This window comes from Phyllostomus discolor, chromosome 2 (genome assembly GCF_004126475.2).
Source record: "Phyllostomus discolor isolate MPI-MPIP mPhyDis1 chromosome 2, mPhyDis1.pri.v3, whole genome shotgun sequence".
NCBI lineage: Eukaryota > Metazoa > Chordata > Mammalia > Chiroptera > Phyllostomidae > Phyllostomus > Phyllostomus discolor.
In genome coordinates, this window is record NC_040904.2 from 177,740,809 (window position 1) to 177,749,572 (window position 8,764).

Below are 8,764 nucleotides of genomic sequence, written 5' to 3' on the forward strand. Positions count from 1 at the left end.
TATTTGTGTTAGAATTTTAAGCAATGTCTCACTTGTCTAGATTATTTTCCAAACTGAATATAGATTATTTTAGATGCAGCATGATTTCTTTAAACCATGTCTCATTTGGGTGGTTTGGAAAATCTTTTCTCATTTTGTTTTTCTATAGATATCTCCTGGTTATTGCATTGCGTTGTGGGCAGCCTCTGAGGCAGGACTGCCCTGCTGGCACCCCACCATGTGTGGGCCATTGAGTGAACCCCCCGAGTTGCAGTTTCCTTACCTGTACAAGAGGAGGGCCTTAATAGTGACTTCGTAGGATTTTAGGAGCAGTTACAATGTTGGCTTAGATGGTGCATTTAAAGCCAGTAAACCTCATACCCAGACATGAGATTCCCATCCTGGGATGTAGACTTCCAAGGCCTCCACCCTCACTTTCCTATAGCAAAGTTCTTTCCTACAGAGCAAGGACCTGAAGCAGAAGAGTGGAGGGGTGGCGAGGAAGTGTTCACTCCCCCACCCTCGGTCTCCCTTCTAAAACTAGATCTGGGCATTGGAAATCCTAGATTTCTCCCCAAATGTCCTCAAGTCCACTCTCAGGGCCTTTGCTGGCATCTTTTCTGTATCCAGCTATCTGAAACTGAAACCCATCCCCTCACTTGTGTGAACTCTAATTTCTATTAACAATAGTGTTGTCTCCTGGAAACAGTGATGGCTGCCATCTCCAGCCCGGGATGGTTATAGTTTATGCCGCCTCACCCGTTTGGAGTAAAACAACACCAGAGCAACATAATTTGATGCCCCCTTTTCTCCAATTTTCAAAATACTAGATAAACATGGAATAAAACATCCTCAGTTCTTTCCTCTATTTTATCACTTTTTCTCCCTGCCTGGCTGTGCTCTTTACCTTACCTCCTTCCCAATTCCCCCAAATTGAATCAACAGAAGTTTCAAGCTCTTCCCTCCCAAGTAACTCTCAAGATCATCTACTTTTATGTCATTACCTCAGTTGAGGCCAGGGAACAGACTAACCAAACTCCTTGAGTGGGAATTCCAGCTCTGCTGCCTACCAGCTGGGCGACCTTGGTCAGATAACTGAACCTCCCTGCGCTGTTTTCAGTCTGTAATTTGGGGAGGATAGGACATAATTCACAGGTTTATGGAGATTAAAGAAGATAACTAATACATAAAAAATACTGAGAATAAGGCAGTGCCCTTATAGGGTGCTACTGTCCTTAGCTTACTATAAAAGGTCTAAGATCGTAGTCTTACAAGCTAACTACCTACTCATAGTCATTTTCATTTCTCTCATTTTGTCAGGAAACTTATCCAAAGCTTGGATGTGGGAAAAATATTCACAGGCTGTCTTTCCAATGGAAAGTCCATATCTTCTCCAATGGACCCTCCAGGATTATCTGATTCTGTAACTCTGGTTACCTTTGATAATTTTTATTGCATTGATTAGACTATTTTACAACTTTGCATGCATAGAATTAGTAGAAAACTGAGAGTAATGCAAATGATGTTTGACATTTAAAAATGCAAAGGAATTTTGTTTTATGGAGATACAATTGACTTCCACTCTGTAGAAATGATAATCTGGAAACATTGTGTTTTTCTGCACTATAAGATATCAACCCCTTTTGTGTCTGTTAGCAACTATATTTCATCATTTCTGGTTTTATGCGAATGTGCGTTCACTGAATTCTCCTTTGAAACAGTGTTAACGTCTTACTGGTACCTTCATTAATTACCAAATTAAATGAAATCCTTGAAATGTGTGAAGTTCCCAAACAACATAACTAGGCCAAATGAAAGTCCCTGGTTAAAAAAACATAAAAAACTTCCCTTTACTCATCTTTTTCTTTTTCTTAAACCCAAAGAAGGCCCCAAGATTGGCCTACAGTAGCACTGAGAATGTACCAATTTTGTTTCTAGTATTTTCTTCTCCCTTTCTGTTAATGTTCTATTTCCCCTGTTGCCTTCTCCCCACCACAGCAGGTGCCCAACATCCAATGATGATGATGATGATGATGATGATGATGATATGATGGAGAATATCACATTTTCTGCTCCAACCCAGCCCCACCTCTGCTCCAGCCCCAGCCGATGCCCCTCCTTGATCCTCATCTAATAGCAGTCTGTGTCCCATGTCTTCCCTCATCACCATCGTCACCCTACCCCATAAAATTAGACCTGCTGGTTGTGATCCTTAGTTCCTCTGATCCTTGATAGCTGATAACAATTAGTCTGAAAGCAGCATTTCTTTATTGAACAAAGATGATATGTTGAGCTCCTATGAAAGCGCCAGCCACTTTGCTGGCACTTTGCTGGCGCTAGAGGTAAATCTTCCCAGTCTATTGAGGGAGAGAAACTACAGATTTGGGTACAGTGTACAGGGACTCTGATTCAGGTAAGGACAGGAGGCTGTGGAAGTGAAGGGAACAGCCTCATGGAGGCGGCATTGGAGACCTGAAGACAACAAGAAGGATGTAGGGGAGTGCATCCTGGGAAGTATAAATTCTAAGGCTCAATCTCCAGGGAAAGGGCAACAGGGTCCTCTGATTAAATCAGCTATAAATGATCAACAGACACCCTCCCCCCCCCCAGTTTTGCTTTCAAAAAATTGCAGTTCCTAGGCAGATGGCCTCGGTGTGGAAATGCAGAGAGAAAATCCTTTAGCCAACTATTTTTGTTCCCACCTCTTGGTGTCTTTCCTGGCGAAAAATTCTACAGGAAACAAGAAAAAAAAAGTAACACTTGGTTCTGCATGACTTGAGAAAAGCCCGCAAAAAGTGGTTCCTTCACTTAAGAACAGCTCACATACCTGTTCAGCTAGCAGCAACCTCTGGTGACACTTGGGTGGCTGGACTCCCCATGCCTGATTAGAGAGCACTATACTCTTCCTAGTAGGTAAATGCATGGGCTTCCGAAGTCCATTAGATGGAAAGGTTCAAAACCTCATCTCTCATTTGCTAGATGGTGACCTTGAGTAAGTCATTAAACCTCTCAGAAAAGTCTCCCTTCCCTCCCTTGCAGCACAAGAGATAATCCTGCCTGTTGTTACACAAGTGTTCAGCATAGGGCTTGGCACATAGGAAGGGATAATGAAAGGAAGCAATATTCAACCTTCCAAGTAAAACTTACCAACAGTCTACAAACAATACAATCTTTGCTGTGGCTTGCAAAATTTTGTCCAAACAAGCATGCAGAACTATTTTTGCATTTGCTAGTTTGGAAATATGAAGGTGCTAAATGCAAAACCATCTATTTTTGTATGGATGACAGACACCAGTGCAGTAAGGAATTTAGTGATACTGAAATATTCATGTATTACACCATTCAGGTGTTTTATATCCCTTTGAAAAGTAATCATCTCTATGTCCTTTTCATGTGTCTATGTCTCAGCTCCTGGTCCACAGCAGAGATGAGCTGATTTACAACTGTGTGGTACTCTTCTCCAAGGTCATTTCAGGACTGACTTGAAGGGATCACAGTGAGGCTTTAGCAGGGCTTGTGCAGTTTCTTTAGGCAGGGGTGTGTGATGCTTCTGCCTGTCCCCATTAACAACTTTATCCCACTCTGAAATGCATTCACTTTGGAATAAGTGCAACGCAAAACACTTATTGCAACACCAAAATTCCCAGAGCTTATACGTGCTGTGTTCCCCGGGAATTATGCCTTTGTAGCCATATATCTGTACAGTCTGCCCTCTCTTAATGTCGTTGGTTGGTCTGTGACCCTCAGCAAAATGATGTCTAATAAAACCAATTTTTATCACAGACTAATTGATATAAACAGTAGTTAAGTTCCTATGACATCTCATCAATGTTATGATGAAACAACATTGAATGAAATTCAGGGACCTGCTGTACAAGTATTTTTGTTCTCAGGAAATTCACCTTTACCAAATAGTGTCAACAACAGTGTTAGGAGCAGAGAGTATAAAATGAAGATGTCATGTCTCTGTTCTCCTCCCCTCCTTCCACAGAGCACAAGTTGAATAAGGCTTACCTACCAATGCGTGACTATTTATGCAAAGATACATAGGAGTATGCACACTGGGCCAGAGACCGTGATATGCAATCATCTTTGATAGGGCAAATGGAAAAGAGAGGTCGTTGAGGATTCACAGAGAAAATAACATCAGGATTGGGCTTTGAAAGATGAGCAAGATTTCACCAACGAAGATGAGGACAGACATACCATCTACCACAGGGCCGTTGAGACTGCCATCTCCAGCAGTATTTGGAGGAGGAGCAGTAGTTGGGTGATGACTCTGGGGAGGATGACTAGTAGATAGAGCTTAGAGAGAGGGAGGAGTGCAGAGGAGATCCCCAAATTAAGCGACTGTAAGAACAAGCAAGGCCTGCTTTCTTGTTGTTTCTTGACACCATCAATAAAAAACTATTGCCAACATTTAATTACTTCTTCATCTCAACACAGCTAAAGAGGATTCCTGTATTGTGCTCAGGAGTGCTTCTATGCATGTACTAGATTATAGATCTTTAAATCCACACATGATAGTTTCCTTTTGTGTGAAATGTCAGAGAGGGAGCTGACTTAGCTCTGTGAGTGTCCTCGTCCACCTTCCTAATGCAGTTGGAGATATCAGAACAATTTCCATGTGTCTGCTAGGTTTGCAAGACAGAAAATTCTGATGTCAGTGCTTTGCCTTCCATATCCATCCACTCCCAACTCCACGTTTCTTCATGTTCTGATTACCACAATAATACGGAATACAGGGAGAACAGCAAGATTTTGATGAAGGAAAGAGGGTATTAATGAGTTGTTTTGCTCCTGTTAAGTGCACAGCCCTAGCAGGATATCTGGAGGTTAGACTAACAGACAACCATAGAAATCAATCTTGAGCTGGAGAGCTTGGTGCAGCTGAATCCAGCTATAACCCATGATGGAGTAAGGAAGGAGGACAGGCAGAGTAGTTGAGGAGATTCACAGGCAATATCCCTCATCTCAAGGACAGAATAAGCATGGTCTTCATCTAAGACTAGGAAAATAAGATGTATTAAGGCCCAAGAAGAAAGCAATACACATTTGGAATTACTGCACTGGAGAACTCAAAAGATAGCTGATGAGTAGCCAGTGAAGGAATATCTATATCTGAGCAACACTGGTGTCTAAAATGAAGCGGGAAACCGTGAGGTGGGGGGTTGGAGTGTTATACTATTCGACTATTCTGTTTTCACCAACAGTGTTTGACCACCTAGGGGAAAGCAGGAAGTTGGGCTGATTCAGTTGGGGACTGGTCAGGCTGGTGCTGCAGAACATTGGGCAGTTTTCCTGTTCGTGCTTCAGGGTCTGATTGCAGTATTTGGTGGTTTTAGGTGGTGCTTTGTACCTCTTCATACCTACCTCAGTTAAAGCTGTGTAATGTTATTGGTGCGAATGTATATGATTGTAGGTGACAAAGGAGTTTGTTGGCTATGTAACAGGTTTCAAGATTAGTAATATACCTTACAGGATTGTCATAGGGATTAAACAAATTAATCATTTTAAGGGTATAAAATAGCTTCTAGTCCATAGATGCTCAATAAAGAATTTGGCACATCAGCATTGTCATCCAGAGTCCATACCTTTGCATGTCTCCATTCCGCCTACCTGTTATTAGCTTCCTTCTTGTTCATATACAGTGGGAAAAGACCTGCCTTCTCATTTTTCTCCCCAAAGGGTAAGGAACCATCTTTCTCAAACATCTCACAGCTCTTCGGTCTGGCTTCAGGCTAGACCACAGGCGGCAAACACAAGGCCCGTGGGCCGAATCCAGCCCTCCACCTTGTTTTATCCAGCCTGGCACCTCATTTCTATGCAGTGGCAGTGCCGAGCTCTCACTTAACTGTTAAGGAGTAGTTGCATTTATACAGTCCTAAAATTACATTTGGCCCTTTGAAGGCAACCACAAGGCTGGTGTGACCCCGGTGAAAATGAGTTTGATACCCCTCATCTAGACCAACGCTCTGGCAAAGAGACTATTATTTGTTTATGGACATTGTCTTTCTCAGTAAGACAGTCCCTGTGGTTGGAGAAATGGGTTTTCAATGTGACTAGAAAAAGTGGAGCTCACCCTAGAGATGAGTCTGGGGTCGATATTCCTGCTCAGATTACATGCCTATTACATTGTGGGGAGCAGTAAGACATTTTATAGACAATCAAAAATTTCACTGTAGTTGCTGAAATATTCAAGAAAAAGTACAGTTTGCTCAATTCAGATTGAACAGAAAATCATCTTCCTAGGCCTCATAGAATTGTGTTACTGCCATAAGAAAGATATAGGATTGTTCTGAACAAGCCACTGGTTTTGCTGCATGGTTACTGTCAGAAAAACTGTTGTATGAGTTGCCTGTGGCTGTTGTAAAAAATTAGCCCAAACTTGTATTCCCTTACAGTTCTATAGACTAGAAGTTTGAAATCAGTACCAATGGGCTGAGTCAAGGTATCAGCAGGACCATGCTCCCTTTCAAGGCTGAAAGGAAGAATCTGGTTTTCGCTACTATCAACTTCTGGTGGCTGCTGGTATTCCTTGCTTAGTGACGGTATCACTCCAATCTTCAAGGTTAACACCTTCAAAACTCTCTCTGCTCTATTTTCACATCACCTTCTCCTCTGTCTATGTCAAATCTCCCTCTTATAAATATCCATGGGATTGCACTTAGGGCCCACCTTGATAAGCCAGGATAATCGCCCTATCTCAATACCTTTAACTTAATCATAACTACAAAGGTTTTTTTTTGCCACATAAAGTAATTGCCACAGGTTCTAGGAACGGGATCTGATATCTTTGTGGGTCATTGTTCAGCCTATTGTAACTGTCTTTAGCTCAATTTCAGTAATCCTCTGAAAAACCAATTTTTTCAGTGGTTTTGCTTTCCAGGGTTTCAGTTATCTACAGTCAACCAGGGTCTGAAAATAGTAAATAGAAAATCCCAGAGATAAATAATTTATGTTTTAAATAGTGTGCCATTCTGAGTAGTGTGATGAAATCTTTCGCCATCCCACTTGGTCCTGCCCATCCCTTTGTCCAACACACACACACCGTATATGCTACCTGCCCATCAGTCACTTAGTAGCTGTCTGGGTTATCAGATCGACTGCCATGGCATCACAGTGCTTGTGTTCAAATAACCCTTATTTTACTTAATAAAGGCCCCAAAGTCTTTTGTGTGGCTTTTATTATAGTATACTAATTGTTTGATTTTATTGTTAGTTATTGTTAATTTCTTTTGTGTATAATTTATAAATTAAACTCTATCATAGGCATGTATTTATAAGAAAAAGGATAACATATATAGGGTTTGCTAATATCTGTGTTTCAGGTATCCTCTGGGGGTCTTGGAACGTGTCCCTCATAGGTTAGGGGTGATTACTATATTCTAAAATAATTATATTTAGTGTTGGTAGAAACCCTTTTGTAATCAATAACCCAGTAGAGCAGAACAACTTGTTAATTCTTACACAGTTACGTCAAAGGATGTTACACAATTACCATATATCCTTAATTGTAAGGCTTCATCGGCTGTAAACAACTTTTGAGAGGGAAAAACCCCAATTAATACTACGTTATGTGTCCACATTCATCCTGATGTCAGAAACATAATGTGGGAAAATGTGACTATCAGAATTGAGGAAATCTGATAATTTATCTTGGCGATATCACCAGGAAGTCACATTGTTTAAAGCTAAGATTTTTCTAAAGAGCTATCCAAGGTGAATGGTTAACACTTCCCTGAAAATTTTCCAGAGTAAATTCATCATGGCCATGAGTAAGGCATAAAAATCACTCCTCTGTTGGGGTGTTGGAGATCTCAGAGCTGTTTCTAAAGGTCATTCTTGGCCATTTACTCAGATAGTTCCACTTATGCCACTTCTGTTCTGACCCCTTTTAAAAATATTTTCCTTATTTTAATAATTTGTTTTTGTCATCCACCTAGATATCTCCCCAACCCCAATAATGCTAGGCTATCAGTGAATGAAGGAAAGAAGAGAGGAACAATGGAATCAGCTGAGAATGCAGGGTTGTTCTGCAAGGAGTCATACGTTTCCAAGCGTGGTTATTTCTGCTTCCATAATAGCTCCTGAATCCTTCCACTTGTCTTAGTACTCACTGTGGGAGGTAGGATAATGACCACCAAAGATGTCAACACTCTAACTCCTAATTTGTGAATATGTTGTGTTACGTGGTGAGAGATGATTAAGGTTAAAGGTGAAATTAAAGTTGCTAACCAGCTGGCCTTTAAAAAAAAAGATTGTATTTATTTATTTTTAGACAGAGGGGAAGGGAAGAAGAAAGAGAAGCAGAGAAACATCAGTGTGTGGTTACTTCTTGCACACCCTGTACTGGGGACCTGGCTCGCAACCCAGGCATGTGCTCTGACTGGGAATTGAACCAGCAACTCTTTGGTTTACAGGCCCATGCTCAATCCACTGAGCTACACAAGCTATGGCTGATGGCCTTAAAATAAAGAGATTTTCCTGGGTTATCAGGTAGATTGCAAGTCTCCTTAAATGGAGAAGAGGAAGACAGAAGATTCTGAAGCAGCAAGATCATATTATGAAAAAACATTGACCAGCCATTGCTGGCTTTGAGGATGGAGAAGGGGACCATGAGACAGGGGATGCATCAGCCTCTAGAAGCTAGAAGGTGCAAGGAAACGAAGGCACACAGCCCTGGTGACTCCTGATGATAGTGCAAGGAGACCCCAGAATTGTGAGATAATAAATGTGTGTTGGTGTGAGCCACTAAAGTCACAGTGATTCTTCATAGCAGCAC